Raw genomic sequence first — 17,835 nt, forward strand, 5'->3', positions numbered from 1 at the left:
TCAGTTTAACCATAAAAACATGGAGGACTCATCACAGACTCCCAGAGCTCCTGATGATCCTGTGATTTCAGTCTCGGAGGCCGACGTGTGAGCAGTCTTCAGGACAGTGAACCTACGAAAGGCATATGGCCCAGATGGGGTACCTGGCTAAAGACCTGTGCTGATCCAACTGGCTGGAGTGTTCTCTGAGATCATTAATCTCACGCTTCCACAGTCTGACGTAGCCAGATGCTTCAAGCAGACTTCACTTTAACTGATGCCTAAGAAGAACATAATAACCTGCCTCAATGACTATCATCCAGAAACACTAATATCCACAGTGATGAGTGCTTTGAGAGGTTGCTGATAAAACATCTTAACTTCTGCCTGAGAAGTGACTTGGATCTGCTCCAATTTGCCTACTGGAGCAACCGGCCCACATCAGATGGCATCTCATTGGCTCTTCACTCAATGCTGGAACATCTGGACAGCAAATTTTCATACATTAGGTGCTCTTTATTGACTACAGCTTGGCATTCAATACCATTGTCCCCTCAAAACTAATCAATAAGCTTCAAAACCTCGACCTCAATACCTCGTTGTGCAATTGGATCCTCGATTTCCTCACTTGCAGACACCAGTCTGTTCAGATTGGCAACAGCATCTCCTCCACGATCTCCATCAACACAGGTACACCACAAGACTGTGTGTTTAGCCCCCTGTTCTACTTGCTTTACGCTTCTGACTGTGTGGCTAAGCATAGCTCCAATGCCATATTTAGGTTTGCTGATGACACCACTATCATAGGCTGAATCGAAAGTGGTAACAAATCAGTATATAGGAGGGAGATTGAAAGTACAGGAGGCTGCGTAGTGCCATAACATCAACCTCTTACTCATTGTCAGCAAGACCAAGGAGCTGATTATTTGCTTTGGGAGGAAGAAACCAGACCTCCATGAGCCAGTCCTCATCGGAGGATCAGAGGTTCCTCCGTGTTTAATTTTTGGAGGACCTGTCCTGGGCCCAGCATGTAAGACAATTAGGAAGAAAACACGGCAGTGCCTCTACTTCCTTAGGAGTTTGCAAAAATTTGGCATGTCCATTACAGGTAAAACCCTCCCCTCCATCGAGCACACCTACATTAAGCATTGTTACAGGAAAGCAGCATCCATCATCAGGGACGTCCATCAGCCAGGTCATGCTGTCTTCTCGCTGCTGCCATTGGGACGAAGGTACAGGGGCCTCAGGACTCACACCACCAGGCTCAGGGGCAGTTACTACCCCTCAGCCAACAGGCTCTTGAACCAAAGGGGATAACTTCACTCAACTTCACTTGCTCCATCATTTCAATGTTCCCACAACCTATGGACTAACTTTCAAGGATTCCTCAACTCATGTTCTTGCTATTAATTGATTATTTATTATTATTATTTCTTTCTTTTTGTATTTGCACAATTTGTTGTCTTTTTCACATTGGTTATATGCCCAAGTTGGTGTGGTATTTCATTAATTCTATTATGGATTTATTGAGTATGCCCACAAGAAAATGAATCTTAGGTGGCTTCTATGTACTTTGATAATAAATTTGCTTTGAGCTTTGAAAGCGGGACACAATCCAGATTGAATCATCTGGGAATAAAATTATTTGAAAATAGAAGCAGAAAAAGGTCAATCAGGCCCTTGAGTCTGACTGCCATTGAGTAAGATTGCAGATGATCGTTAATTTCCAAGCCCATTCAAGAGCTGTATCCCCAGATCTCTTAATATCTAAAAATAGATTGGCTCTGTCGTTAATATACTCGACAACTCACCTTACAGCCATCTTGAAAAGAGAATTCCAAAAATGTGATAACCCAATCTGAAGAAATGTTTTCCATTCGTACTCCTGAATAGTTGATTCCTCATTTTCAGACTGTGCCCCTTAAGGTCGGCATTTCCATAAGGCACAGGTGCAGAATTAGGCTGTTCAGCCCATTGAGTCTCCTCTGCCAGTCCATCATGGCTGATTTATCATTCCTCTCATTCCCATTCTACTGCCTTCAAGCTGTAACCTTTGACGTCCTAACTATTCAAGAACACTTAAGCTCTGCTTTAAATATACCCAATGACTTGGTCTCCACAGTCATCTGTGGCAATGAATTCCAGATTCATTACCCTCTGGCTAAAGAAATTCCTCCTGTCCTAAAGGGACATCCTTCTATTCTGAGGCTATGCCCTCTGGTCCTAAACTCCCTGACTAAAGGAAACATTCTCCACACATCCACTCCATCTAGGCCTTCCAATATTCGATAAGATTTCAATGAGACCCCACCCCGCATATTCTTCTAAACTCCAGTGAATAGAGTCCCAGAGCAAATGCTCCTCATACGTTAACACTTCCATTCCTGGAATCAGTCTCATGAACCTCAACCAAAGTGAGCCAAAGTAAAAAACAAAAACATCATCACATCTAACCTTAAATATCTCTAAGAATTCTTATTTTTCAATGACATCATCTCTTACTCACTTACATTCTGAAAGAACATATACCCATTCAGCTCAATCTCTGGTCATTGGACAACATCTCCATTCTTGGAATCCATCCGATGAACCTTCATTGGACATCCTCTATTGTAAATGATTACTTCATTAGATATGGCATCCTGTACACACCATTCCATTTGCAGGCTCACCAGGAATGTTTTTCCATTTCTATACAATCTTTTTGCAATAAAAAGGGCTAATATCATCAGCTTCCTTTATTGGTTGGTGCACCTGCATATTAACTTTCTGTTACATGTATACCCAGTCTGCAGAACACCAAAACCTTTCAGCTACTCACTATTTAAAACCTACTCTGATCTTCTACCTTTTCTATCAAAATGGTGACCTCATAGTAAAGTTCAGCGTGTGCTTGCTTTTATAGATGGAAAAGACCAGTATCCTTCTCTGATATCTGCATTAGGCTTCCATTAGTAAAGAGCCAAAAGAATCCACGGTTTTATCTGAATATCTAGACTTCAGATAATGCCCTAAGCCTAGAATCCCAAAATGGACCTGTATTACCTTCACAATGTCATCACCTTCGTCACTGCCTTTTCCTAGACCAGAGTAAGGAAGTCCATGTTTTGGCATGACTGCTCTCTTTTAGCACCCCAGACTCCAGTTAGCAGGGACTCCACGTTGATAAAACCCATGCAAACATTAACATTACACCCGGTGTGGGTGTGTCCAAGTCTTGGGCCTTGCAAAGCTTGCCTTGTCAGAGGAGAGGAAATCACAATAGCTAAAGATTTTCAGGCTCAACATTTTTTATTAATGAAACAAATTTTCAATTGAAAATTTCATATGAAGAGTATCTTTTAGGTTATCAAAAGGTAAGTTTGGAATAAAAATGCTAGTTGAAAATATTTTTCTCACAGTCCATTCTGTCTGGCTTCACTCAGTGCTGCCGAACTACCACTAATCACATATATGGAATTAAGGGCTCTTTTGAATTTTTTCTTCAATCCAGATATGCTAGTTACACATCACTTAAAGAAACGGTCTAACTCTTAATAAACACAGATGAGAAAACACGACTGATTGCTATTAATCTGGTTTCCATGCCATGGGAAACTAGAATAAACAGAAAAAACATAAACTCAGAAATATTATGTTTTGGAACTTCACCAAAATATGATTAACAATGAACAAATGTTTTATCAGTCGACCCTACGATACAATAACCTATACTTTGGAAATATATATAATGAGATCAGAGCTCTGAGAATGAAACCCCACAATACAAATTGCCTCAGGCATCAACATGTATGTTTTAATGTGAGATCAGCTTCACAGAAAAGTAAGGAATTTTCCATAATTACCACTTTAACAAATATATCACTTCAAATGGAACAGATGTACACTTGATGTAATGTTGCATTGGTTAAACTGATCACCATTCCCCAAGCATTATGAACTCTGTAAGTAGTTTGAAAGGGGTTAGGTGCCATAAATGGTCAAATGTTAGAGGGAGGAGCAAATATAGACAACTTTTTCACAATGCTGTGAATGAATTAAATATGGAGAAAATGCAAAAAAACTAACATGAATACCTACCATCTTCTATCAAACATTTTCCATCCTTCCCTCTCAGTCTGTCTGCCTCAAAGTTTCGAAGTTTGGGGTTTGAAACATCAAGACTGTCATGCAAAGCCCCTAAGAACAACAGACTTGAACACCACTCTGCTAATATAGCTTAGGATCTCACTCACTTTGAATTTGATAATGATGCCCTGAATGAGACATGATGGACAGGAGATGGGTCAGTTCTAATAACTATACAGTGGTTATATTTCCTCCTGATTTGACCTTATATAAAGTCAAACCAGAAGAGGAACAATTCTTCATTAGGTATTTCTTTTCCATAAAGAATGAGCTAGACTGGTGTCTCAGCAACTAGTCTGTGGGATAAGTGAATGTCCCATTGTAGTTTACATGTTATGTGTACCATGACTAATCATGGTAGTGTAGTGTATATAGAATAACTTGTTCTATGGAACAAATACACCACTGTTTTTAGTCCATATGCCCCAACTAGGAAGATTTGAGCAAAATAGAAATGCTGCAAAAACTCAGCAGGTCAGGCAGTGTTTGTGGAAGAGAAACTACCAATGTTTTAAGTCTGCAAATTTTTGTCAAAACTGGGAAGAAGAGAAATGCAAGTTAGTTTTCAGTGGAAGAGCAGGCAAAGGGTGGAGGTGTAGAATAAAGGGATGTCTGAAAGGATGTGTCAAAACAGCTCAAAGGCAGTAGTTACCCGCACATTAAGCTCCTTGATATCTATAATGAGTTGCCTCATCTGTAATGAGGTAAGGTGATGAATTGCCTTGCAGGCTAGACTTGTAGGAGAAAACACCCTGAGCCAACATGTTATAGAAACAGAAAACAGAAATGCTGGAAACTTAAGCAGGTCAAACAGCATTTGAGGAAAGAAAAACATGTAACTTCTCAGATGCAGTACCCTTCATCAGACCCAAGAAAAACAAAATAGATACATACATTTGTAAGGGTTTCTTCTTTCATGTTATTTGCTAAGGCTAATAAAATGGCTTCTTTGTTATGTTATAATAAAATGCCTTCTCTGTACTGTTAACTGCTGAGATAGTGGTTCACGGTAGCAGCTTGTTTGGTTTATAATTACTGATAATGAGAATTGTATTCGTTTGCTAACCAATTGCGATAGCTGTTATTCTTTCTTGTGTGTCTGTAAGCTATTGTTTTCGTGGGCTTTGGGCAGAAGGCACGATGGGGACAGGGAGAGGAGACGTGATGCTGTAAGCTGGGCAAGGATTGGACCTATGAGGGAGTCCGAGGCCCAGGGCTTTTTGGGAGGAGTACCAAAGAGGAAGGATGTGCTGGACGTGCTCTGGTCGACCACCATGGTTGGTCCCAGGCGGCGGGTCGAGGGGGTCGGAGGGGATCGAATGGTGGAAAGAAGACTCCGATAATTGAGCTCCAACGGTTGTGCACGGAGTGGTCGAACTTTGATAAGTCTGGCGGGTTTTACTTTCCTTTTATATTGTATCTCTATTAATTACATAGTTCTAGTAAGATCTATAAAGTGTAATCTGTAAATCATACAAAGAAACAAAAACATAGAAACATAGAAAATAGGTGCAGGAGTAGGCCATTCGGCCCTTCGAGCCTGCACCGCCATTCAGTACGATCATGGCTGATCATCCAACTCAGAACCCTGTACCTGCCTTCTCTCCATACCCCCTGATCCCTTTAGCCACAAGGGCCATATCTAACTCCCTCTTAAATATAGGCAATGAACTGGCCTCAACTGTTTCCTGTGGCAGAGAATTCCACAGATTCACCACTCTCTGTGTGAAGAAGTTTTTCCTCATCTCGGTCCTAAGTGGCTTCCCCTTTATCCTTAAACTGTGACCCCTCGTTCTGGACTTCCCCAACATTGGGAACAATCTTCCTGCATCTATCCTGTCCAATCCCACATTGTGTGCTGTCTGTTAATTGGCGGTGAGGGGTACATCACACGACATCCACACAAACTTAATTACTCAGTTTGGTGGGGCCGAAGGCTGCTCCCCTCTAAGCTGAGCGAGCCTGAGGCTTACCAGGAGGCTACATTGTGGGGGCCATTGTCCGGGGTTGGATTCTGTGGATCGCCCTGTTGAAATTATGCATGCTGCGAGGGCAGAAAGCTGGTGTGTCTCTGTGGGATTGCTGGTTGTTACTGCATGCGTGTTGGGTGGGGTGGCTGTTGGTACCTCGGAGGTCTTTGTTCGAGCCCAGACTAGCGCTGACGAGTTGGTGGTGGGACTGCCGGTGTCTATTGGTGTCCTGGGTGAGGCGGGGCCATGGGCTGTCCATACGGTTAGGAGAGAGAGGAAAGAGTGGTCTGATTTGGAGGTAGTGTCTGCGAATAAATGTCTATGGCAGGCTCCGCCTGGTTTTTGGGATAATGTCCACCCCCAAAGGGGCGGAGGCGTACGAGACGTGGGCAGAACGGATCTCTCAGTTGTTAGATGAGTGGCAGTGCTCGGTTGAGGGAGAGCGGCAGAGGTTGGTTGAAAGTTTGAGTAGGCGGGCTGTTGATGGTGTTAGAACTGTCAGGTTCAATTACCCTGTAGTGACAGCTGCCAGTTATCTGAAAGCAGGGGAAAATGCGTTTGGTTCGTCTGGAAGTAAAATGCAGCACCTGGGGGTCTTTCCATACCTGTGTCAGGAGATTGGGGAAAAACTTTCAGTGTGTCTTCTCTGGCTAGGGGGGCAGCTAGTTTGTTTGCAGTGCCAGGGGGATCATTTAAGGGGATCAGCCCCTCCCTCAGTTGTTCAGCTGATCAGAGAGGTGTCGGGAAACTTAGTGGAGGCCCAGTGGGGGAATGTCTTGGGGTCTCTGGGGGAATACATTCCCAGCAATGTACCAAGGAATTCCTGAAAGGAAAAGACCCTGTTCCTGAAGGCTTAGAAAGGGACCACGCCCCCGTGTGTCGTTACGGATAGATGGAAGCTATGCTAAAGCCATCCTCGACACCAGGGCGCAGGTCAAGTTGTTGTACAGTTCGTTTTACCACCGATATTTGAAGCATTTACCCTTGACACCATTCCGGGCACTGGAAATTCCGAATATCATTGCTGGGAATTATCCAGAAGACGATTATTGGTCAGTGAAACTGGAGTTCTCGGAGGCCAATGTGTGGGTGTCAGAGGGTCGTGAATCATTAATGCTGATGTGTTCGGACCCTGGTGCGACAGGCAGTGTTTCAATTCTGGAGGGGACCAACACCCCGCTGATGAGGAGGTGCATGGGGACCTGCCAGGAGGAGGTGGGTGAGAGCTGTTTGGGGGCATTGTCTGTGCATCCAGTGTTTCGAACTGCTTGTGAGGATGTGTGTAGCAGCACTGGGCCGGTACCACAGTTAAACGAGAGCCGGTGGTGGTACAGCCCGGGGGAAGTATCTGAGGGTGAGACCCTCTTAGTAGACACTCCGAAATACCACGAGGGAGGGGAGTTGAGCGCTGAAGACACCTCGACGAGAGAGAGGTCGTGGCGACTGGCCCCTGCAGTCGTGGAAGATGTAGGCAGCGTGTGTGTGGATTATAGGACTCTGAACAGGTGCACTGTCATTGACCAGAATATGGTCCTGAGGGCCGAAGACGCGATGGTCTGTCTGAGTGCTGCGACGTGGTTTAATGTGCTGGATCTGAGGAGTGGATGTTGCCAGATCCCGATGAGTGAGGCCGACAAGGAGAAGACAGCCATTATAGGTCCCCTAGGATTCTTCCGGTCCGAAAAGATGCCACAGGGCATATCCGGAGCCCCTGCAACCTTCCTGAGGGGCATGAGGAAGGCCATGGGGGATGTGGAGGTGTTTGGAGTTTTGGTGTATGTGGATGATCGCCTAGGGTTTGGATTCGCCTTGGGGGATTATGATGCGAGGCGAGTGCTGGAGCCTGGGCAACAAAGAATTTACGAAGTAAAACTTTCTTTGGCGGAGTGTCAGGTCTGGAGAAGGATGCAGATCCTGAGTGTTTGGCTGAGAGAGGAGATTTGCACCGCTGAACTGAATGCTCAGAAATGCAGGCTGGTGACTGAGTGCTATAATTTTGGGACAACTACTGAAGAATTGGAGCCCATGCTTGTCAAAGTGGAGACGGGGAAACGGAATTCCGAGCCGAAACTGCAGTCATTTACTGATGAATTAATGCAGAGAGACAAAACAATGACCAACCTTCGAAAGGATCAGCAGAAACTCAAGAAATTGATCCAGAACAGATTGGAAGAAGCTGGTGGTGTAACTGTGTCCCAGACAGAGATGAACACGAAGCGTGAGTCTGAACTGCTGCGACTGTGGGTGGAGGCAGAGATGTCAAAGAAGAAGCTGACGTCTCGATTGCAGGAGACTGAAGAGGCTGCAGAGGCAGCCCAGGCTAAGTGCTTCAGTTGAAAAGAAATCAAGCAGCAGCTACCAATCGAGGAAATGGGGAAGAATACGGATTTGAAGGGTGATGTGCTGGATGTGTGGTACATGCTGCCTTTCGCTAACTTCCCCTTGATTGAGGAAGAGACTTTTGGCCCTTCTCCCACTGAGTCAGGGTAGTGAGGAGGGTTATCTGAGGGCAGCCTGGGTTACAGCAGGACCCTGAAGGAAAAGAAGTGGGGCCCTGGACACGGGACAGGGGGCTTCAAGTTGCAGTGGGGGCATAAGTGAGAGATTGAGAGAGGATTTGGTAAGCAGACCCGAGTTATCCCCAGTAGTGTCCAAGCCTGAAGGGTTTAGGTGAGGGGGTACAGAGGTCTCGGAGGATTAGGAAACTCCCAGATAGGGCTAGCCTATGTAGCGCCTGAGGTACAGGGCGTAAGGTCTACTGTTGGGGAGCAATGTGAATGTTTGTACCTGGATTGGGTTTTTGTGTCTGCAGGAAGGGTTGGCGAGTTATTTAGAAGTCATGAAGACATGACTAAATTTGGTGGGGGGAGAGTGTAAGGGATTTCTTCTTTCATGTTACTTGCTAAGGTTAATAAAATGGCTTCTTTGTTATGTTATAATAAAATGGCTTCCCTGTGTTGTTAACTGCGGAGATAGTGGTTCACAGTAGCAGCTTGTTTGGGTTATAATTACTGATAACGAGAATTGTATTTGTTTGCTAACCAATTGGGATAGACATTATTCTTTCTTGTGTGTCTGTAAGCTATAGTTTTTGCAGGCTTTGGGCAGAAGGCGCGATGGGGACAGAGAGAGGAGACACGATGCTGTAAACTGGGCGAGGATCGGAACCATGACAGAGTCCGAGGCCCAGGGCTTTTCAGGAGGAGAACCGAAGAGGAAGGATGTGCTGGACGCGCTGTGGTCGACCACCGTGGTTGGTCCCAGGCGGCGGATCGAGGGGGTCAGAGGGGATCGAATGGTGGAAAGAAGACTCCGTTAATTGAGCTCCAACGGTTGTGCATGGAGTGGTTAAACTTTGGTAAGTCTGGCGCCTTTTACTTTCCTTTTATATTGTATCTCTATTAATTACATAGTTCCAGTAAGATCTATAAAGTGTAATCATTTAATCACATATGGTGTACTCTCTGTTATTTGGTGGGGTGAGGTACATCACACAGCATCTACACAAACTTGATTACCCAGTTTGGCGGGGCCGAAGGCTGCTCCCCCAGACGGAAGCGAGCTGAGCAAGCCTGAGGCCTACCAGGAGGCTACACATTACTGGGAGTTTCTCCGATAGATTGAAGCAAGTGAAGCTACTAATCAAAACAATGATGGTTGCATCCACTCGACTAATTTGCTTTGTTACCTCCAAAAGCTTGGCCCTAAACAGCGACAGAGGCTGAAGTGTTGTTGCAAGCAAATCAATGTTGGAGATCTCAATGACCCTACAAAGACAGCGCTTCCCAGAGAGCACCTCATAGACTCCCCCTCCCTCCAACCAAATGGAGCTGCTGAGTGTGTACACATCACTTTGACAATCCTGAGCTTTGCCATATCAGCAGTTGCCATTGTTTTCTCTACTGGGGAATATGACGACTGGTATGATAGAATTACCAAGAGATCCAGAAGCTAATTAAGCACAGCCATGACATGTTTTTTTTTGGAATGGAAACTCTGCCATACATTGAAGGAAACAAACCTGAAAGCAACTAAAAATGAAGATTTATGACCCAAATAACATAGTGGGTGGAATGAGCACTGGAAATTAAGCAACTTTCTAGTAACCCTAACTGGTGCAGATTCTTGATATGTAAGCCCTTTATGGCCCAAACATCTCAGAACCCACTCTAATAAAGCCAAACGGAAGGGCAAATAGACAGAGGTAATCAGTAGCCACTGGATCACAATCCAAAGATGAGCACCTTAGACTGAATTCCATTCCAGCCTCACTGACATCCTTGACCAACAAATCACTGAACAGACCACATGCCAACTGATAAACAACAAGGCTTCAGATGGAGATGGCATTCCAGTGAAGTTCTAAAATTTGGCAAAGAGAAGCACCAATCACAAATTCATAACTCTATCTCCCACATGTCAATGAAACTCTGAGATTTTAGGAATTCAATTTACACATTAAGGGATGCGAGCACATGTTTTCAGTCATTCAGAAATGCCTAACAAAAGCCACCATGCATGTCTAAATGGGTCTTTAGTCTGCAGGACTGTATTGGAGTCTCACATTTAAAGTATTGGTATTTTTGGTCATTTTTGTTTGCAAGTGACAATGTACAGTATGTAAATTTCACCTCATGATATATACTGAGCTCATGAGAATGCACAGCGAATGCCTTTCAAAACTGAAGAACACCTTTCTTCAACAAAGAAGATAAAACTATATTTATACATTTTAACTATTTCATTCAACAGCAATTTAGTCACTATTTGATTGTTGAATGCAATATTGCTGCTCTGTAATGTGGCGGTGTTATCAAAGATAAATAACATTCATCAGATCCTTGTTATGTCTTAGAGTAAGGCAAAAATCACAGGCCTGTGTGTAGGAGTTAACTTGAGAAATGATCTTTGTAATGACCAAGTGTTTGATGTAACAGCATAAGTCATCAGCACAGCTGAAAGACTCACTGAAGCATGACTATTCAATCCGTATCAACAGCCACAGAACTGTTGTGAACAGCATGTATTAGTGGCTCACCTTAATTATGAACCTTTTATGTAAAAGAATGAAGCCAACTTATCAACTAGGCAGCTGGCTTAATGTTGTGATGGTTTAACTTCGAAACTTTTTTTTTCTCTGATCTACTAAACATTTGCTTCTTTCCACATGACAGGATTTCACAAATTAACAGGCATATTTATGATGAGCCAGAAATCAGAGGAATTTTGACTTAAGTTGAAGAATGCCAAGAAGCTAAAACTGAGTCAATTCCAAAACTTATTATTTGCTTGGAGTTCAATAGAAATGTTGTAGTGATTTCACTTCTTCCTGCATTGTCAATCAGCCGTTTATGAAGCAATTTTACAAATCAGTGTCAGTTGCCAGCTTCCTGCGAACAATGTTGATACTAACTGTGAGATAAAGTCCAGGAGTGTCAGGCTCTTAGTCTTTTATCTCTGCAAGAGAACTTAGAAATGCTCTTCTACCTGATATCCTGGCAAGATGCCCAATCTGATGGATACTGTGGGTGAGAAAAGATGCAACTTTTCACCTACTTGTGTTACTGTTGGGCACTGCTATAAAGCTATTGGTGTGAATCCTTGAACTACCAAGAGTGTGTTATCTTTGGTAATGCTGGTGGGGTTCGGGGCTGATGTGTGTGAGAGAGAGGTGGTGTGTACAGCAGTGAACTTCATTCAATTCAACATCAGAACATAAGAAACTAGAATGGGAGTTGGGTCAACAGCTTGAGCCTGATCCACCATTCAATAATTTTGTCTCTATCACAATTTTCTCATTCTCTATTCATAACTCTCTGCCTGAAGTATATCCAAAGATACAGCACCCACCTCTCCTCCACTTCCTCCAGCTCTCTGAGCTAAAGAAGTCCAAAGCTGTATCAAAACAGAACTTCCATTGTTCCTGGCAATACAGCCCAGCATTCCATTGTGTCTGCAAGCTAACCCTTTCTGTATTATATATGTAGACACCCAAATTTATATTGTGGTCTTATTCCATTTAAATAATAAATGATAATTTGATTTTCTTCATTCTTCCTTCTGAAGTATATAACCTGAATACTTCCCACAGCATATTCTACTTGCCACCTTCTTGGCCACTCACTTAACATCCATACCCCAGCCTCTTTGATTCTTCATAACTTGCTAACCCACCCATCCTTGTTACATTAGCAAACCTAGCTGCAATATACTCTGCTTCTTCATTCAAGCCATCATTACAGATGATAAATAATCGAGGACCTAGCTCTCATCTTGTGGTAGCCTACTAATTGATTACCAATCTTAAAATGACCCATTTATCCTGACTCTCAGCATTCTATTAGGCAATTCCTGATCCATGCCAATATATTACCCACAACCCTCCATAATTTAATCATATTAATAACCTTTTCTCAGTAGCAAATGCCTTTTGGTAATCCAAAAACATCCACTTTCCTACGTCCCTTATCCACCCAGTTTGTTACATCCGAGAACCTTTAACTACCTGGTTAAACACAATTAAAAACATGTTGACTACTTAGCTTTTCAATTTTCCGGATATCCCGAATTACCTCCTGAGTAATGGATTCCACCATTTTCCCAAATGACAGATATGCTACCTGCCCTCCCTTCTGAATTCCTCTTTATTAATGGAGGTATTGCATTTGCAATTTTCCAGGTTTCTGATACCTTTTCAGAGTCTAATGGTTTTGGTAGATTTTAACTCTCACACCCACTATCTTTCTTTTTGCAGGCACTTCTTTGAAGGTCCTAGGCCATCAGATTCAGAGGACTTGTCAGCTTTTACGCTATTAATTATTTAGACTTGCTGGCACTTTATTATTTCCTGTTTTTAGTTCTCCAATTTAATCCTCTAAGGGGCTATCTTTTTTTTATGTTTCTAGAACTTTAATTGCCAGCTTCTGCTGGTTTAAAAATATTGGCAATCCTCTGCCTATCATCAACCTTAGCAAAGATTTGTGTTGTCAGGGTTAGTGGTAGGCCAGAGGATGGACATCTGGCTGATGTGTAGTCCTTTTGGCCCTTTGTAGGGGGAACAGCTACTGGCTTTTATCACCTGTGTCCAAAACCTAGCACCTAGGGTTCTCTAACACCACAGATTCAATTCAGTTCCCATGGATAGAAAAGACCAATCATCAAAATAGAAAGTGAATTGCTCCCCAGTGTATTGCATTTTAAAACTCACTTACACAACAGATTGAGAATTAAACACACAGCTAGAGCTTCAGCCAAAGACAACCCCTATATGTACGTAGGTGTACACACTTGTCTCCACTTATTTACTGCTCTTCTTCGGAAACCTCGGTTGACCCACTTTCTTTGTTTCTTGAGCTTCAATTTACTGTTTCTTTAAAAATTTTTATTCCTTTCACTAGGACCTAGAGAGCATATTTGCCATCAGTGCTTCTCTGGTTTACTATGCTGCGAGCTTTCTTTTGCTCACTCTCTCATTCTTCCTTCTGATATAACAGGAGGCCATTTGATTTTTTTAAATGTATTCCTATTAGTCCCGTGACCACACTTGTTTTCCTACAATCTGTTCTCTCTTCCATACCCGTCAATTCCCCACTGATTTTCCCTGTACCCCACCATATTACAGCCAATTAACCTATTAGCTTGTCTTGGGGACGTGGCAGGGAACAGGTAACCCTGCAGGAAACTGATGCAGGCACAAAGTAACCTCCATACCTTTAGCTCACGAGGTCAGGATTGGACCTGGGTCATGGAGCTATGCAACAGCATTACTGAACATTAATACTGGTGGCAGGGTGGAAATAAGTCCCTACCAAAAGACGCGTGGTAGGGACTGGTAGCTAACCTGTGGGTCACCCTTGGGCAAGGCGTAGTACCTGCTGAGCCCTCTAATCAGGGTCATGTGAAACCACGGGAGTAGGTGGTGGATGGTCATATGAGCAGCTGGTGCACATCACAAATCCTGGTTATGCGACCACTGACACCAGACAATCTCTGAAGAGTATTGATAATGGCTGGGTTCACCCATCTTGTAAAGACACTGCCCAGAAGAAGACAATGGCAAACCATTTCTGCAGAATTTGCCAAGAACAATCTTGGTCATGGACCATGATCGTCGACATCATACGACATGATAATGAATATTGGTAAATAAAGTAATTAAGTACTTGATTTCGAAGCAGACCCCACTAATTTCCAGTGCTGCAAAATACATTTTTTGCTTTCGTGTTGCAATCTGTATCAAGCAATCTCACTGCTCACAATGCTTTTTTACCAGCCAGCTGAATTAGGTGTGAAAGAATTGCAAAGGCCACAAATCAAGCATCTCATTTTCCCCTGCAGCAGGGTCTGTAAAGTAAAAAAATCTACAAGGCGAAGAAGCTACATGACACTACAGTGTATAATATTACATCTGTATTAGGAATGATCAGAAAACATGGTATATTATGTGCTGAAATAACTAGCTGCAGAAGGAGGAATCACATCATGATTGTGTAAGGATGCCACTCTTTTGTTACACAGTTATAAAAGTAGCAGGTACATATTTACCACATTCAAGTTGAAGTTCAGGTTTAATTGTCATTCAACCAAACATGAAGACAGCGAAGTGAAACAGCCTTGCTCCAGGCTCAAGGTGCAAAACACAGTACCAACAGTCACATGCTGCATAAGGCACATATAACACATACAAGATAACAACAAAATATAGGATAGCAGTAAAATACAGTCACACAAAAAATACAGTCCAAGAATATTGACCCTGCAGAAGCTGCTGCAATCGAACGTACTATCTGATCAGAAATCCAAATACAAAATACACATTTTGATTTTGCATTTCGTGCATTCTGATTTCTCTTCCCTCCGCCCCCCCCCCCCCCACCTTTCGCTATCCCATTTAGGTAGGTGGCAGAATATTTTTGCTCAAATCACATTTTTTTTTCTCATTTGGACCACTTCTGGGTAATTCAGAGTGAACCACTGCCAGGTTTTTCTTTAGATATTCTTTTCTTTCAGTTATTGTGCTTCGGGGACTAGGTGCTGGACTGATGGACCTCTGAAACGGTGAGAGCCCTTTTAATTTGGGGAACCACTTCGTCGAGCACCTCTACTTCATCAGCCAAAAGTGGAACTTCCTGGTGGCCAAATATTTTAATTCTGATTGCCATTCCTGTTCTGACATATCAGTCCATGGCCTCCTCTTGTGCTACGATGAGGCCACCATCAGGGTGGAGAAGCAACACCTTATATTGCATCTGGGTAGCCCCCAACCTGACGGCATGAATATCAATCTCTCCTTCCGCTAAAGAAACAATTTCCTCCCCCTCCTCTCTCCTTCTATTTTTCACTCTGATCTCTTACATCTTCTCACTCACTTATCACCTCCCCCGGGTCCCCTTCACCTTTCCTTTCTCCTACGGTCCACTCTCCTCTCCTACCACATTCCTTACTCTCCAGCCTTTTACATTTCCTACCACATCTGGCTTCACCTATCACCTTCCAGCTATCTTCCTTTCATTTCTCCCCATCTCTTTATTCTGGCATCTTCCTCCTTCCTTTCCAGTCTTGAAAAAGGGTCTCCGCCTGAAACGCGATTGTTTATTTATGCCAGACATGGTCCTGTGGTCCACGACAGCCAAGCTGGCATATGTTGTGGAATTGACAGTACCATGGGAAGATGGTGTCGAAGAAGCTTATGAGAGGAAAAAGACCAAGTACTTTGAACTGGCAACTGAAGCTGCCCAGAATGGCTGGAAGACCAAGATTTTCCCTGTAGAAGTGGGATGCAGGGGATTCGTTGCTACATCTATGACCAGTCTATTGAAGAAGATGGGGGTGAGAGGTCACTCCCTCCAACAAGCAATCAAGTCCTTGTCAAATGCAGCAGAAGAAAGCAGCAATTGGATTTGGATTAAAAGGAAAGACAACAACTGGGCTGCAAGATGAAGACAGGAGGGTATGGAACTGAGGGGGGTGTATCTGGGTCACCAGGTAGCACCGTTGAGCCCTCTGGAGACGTCGTGGGCTTATCAACGAGACGTCAAAGAAGGAGGGTGCCCACCTGATGACCCCGATGACGTACCTACCCTCCCTGTCACCACTCCAAGCCCACTGCCAACATCCAGGGTGCCAACTTACCATAGGGATTGAAACATGAAGTCCTAGTAGCTCTACTTGGTGGATGCTGCCTGACCTGCTGAGTTCCTCCAGCATTTTGTGTGTAGTATGTGCTTATTTACCTTTCCCCTACAAACGAAATGGGGTGGGGGGGCGCATATCAGATTTGTCAGCCATGGTTGGCATCAAGCTGAGGAGCCAGATATGAATTATATTCAGTGTCTCAGTTTGGATTGTTACAGAAGTACCATGGTCACAATACTAAAAACAGGGTTGCAGCACGAGGTCAGATATACAGTACTGTATCTTTGTTCCAACAAATCCTCTAATTCCATTTTTCTGCACTGCAATGTGCAGGTGTGGAGGTTAGGAGCACACTGGCATATGCAATGGGATCAGCTGCTAGGGCCAACTGGCCCAACTTTACTGATTGAGTGCCCTGGGATGTCTTCCTATGTTTAGGCGGTTATATAAATATTATTGCCATTGATAATTTTAATGTTCTACATTTTAATTTGAGCATTAAAATTTGCTTGCTGTTCAAATGTTCTTAGACAGCCTTAGTGATTATCTGAGAATAACAGGTGTAATAGAATAAAATTTTTAACCCTGCAGTTACATTGGTAACAAAGTTCTGGGTGACTATCTGCTATGCTTCTTGACAGCAACACAGTTGAATTCAGAAAGCACCCTTCAAGCAGCAAAAGATAACAAGGTGCTTTACAGGATCAAACAAAATTTGATGCAAACCTACATAAGGAGTTAGTGAAATAAAACCACAAAATGCTGGAAGCACGCAGTAGGTCAGGCAGTATATGAGGTATGAGAAAGAATAAATGTCTTAGGTTGAAAATCCTTTATCAGAACTCTGCCTGAGGAACAGCCTTTTATTGGAAATATTAACTCGACTTCTTTTTCCATCTGTTTAGTGCTCCCACCATCTTGTTTTATTTACTTATTGAGATACAGTGCAGAACAGGCTCTTCCGGCCCTTCGAGCTGTGCCACCTAGCAATCCCCTGATTTAACCTGAGCCTAATCACAGGACAATTTACAACGAACAGTTAACCTACTTACTGGTACATCTTTGGACTGTGGGAGGAAATTGGTGCACCTGGAGGAAACCCACATAGTCATGGGGAGAAGGTACAAACTTTTATATTTGAGTATTTGGTGCGGCACCTGACGTAAAGCCCGGTCAATCCGATTTAAAGGAGTAAAAATATTTGAGAGGTATTGAATAGGGAATTCTAGAAATTACATGATTGTAAATATCTCAGGGTTTATAAAACTGGAGCACTGGATTGCTCTAAACCAAGGAGATGTCAACACTTAATGAATACAAGACTGAGCTCAAAGTAATGAAGGGATATGGGATCAGTAAGGAAAACGAATGGGTCAGTAATGGCATTCTAAATGCTGGAGCTTCTTCGGTTATCTTTACGAATATTCTTGCTTTAATTTGACAGTATTGTCTTCTGCTGTTGAGTTCAATGGCCCTCAAAATGCTCAACCTTTCTGGCACGCTGCCACTGTAATTCTGGCAAGAGGTTGCACAAAGATTAGAAGCCGCCTGGGAGCTTGGCATGCCAGATCTTGGATTTGCACAGGAAGTTCTGTAAACCTTGTAAGGATTGGGGCTCTGAACA

General features: G+C 43.3%; 1 protein-coding gene across 3 annotated transcripts in view; it reads right to left on the reverse strand.

The window, feature by feature from the left end:
• Positions 1 to 17,835, reverse strand: part of nr3c2 (nuclear receptor subfamily 3, group C, member 2) — a 382,882-nt gene that overhangs the window by 30,039 nt on the left and 335,008 nt on the right. The window lies entirely within an intron of this gene.

The sequence above is a fragment of the Mobula birostris genome, chromosome 4, assembly GCF_030028105.1.
Source record: "Mobula birostris isolate sMobBir1 chromosome 4, sMobBir1.hap1, whole genome shotgun sequence".
In the NCBI taxonomy this organism is placed as follows: Eukaryota; Metazoa; Chordata; class Chondrichthyes; order Myliobatiformes; family Myliobatidae; genus Mobula; species Mobula birostris.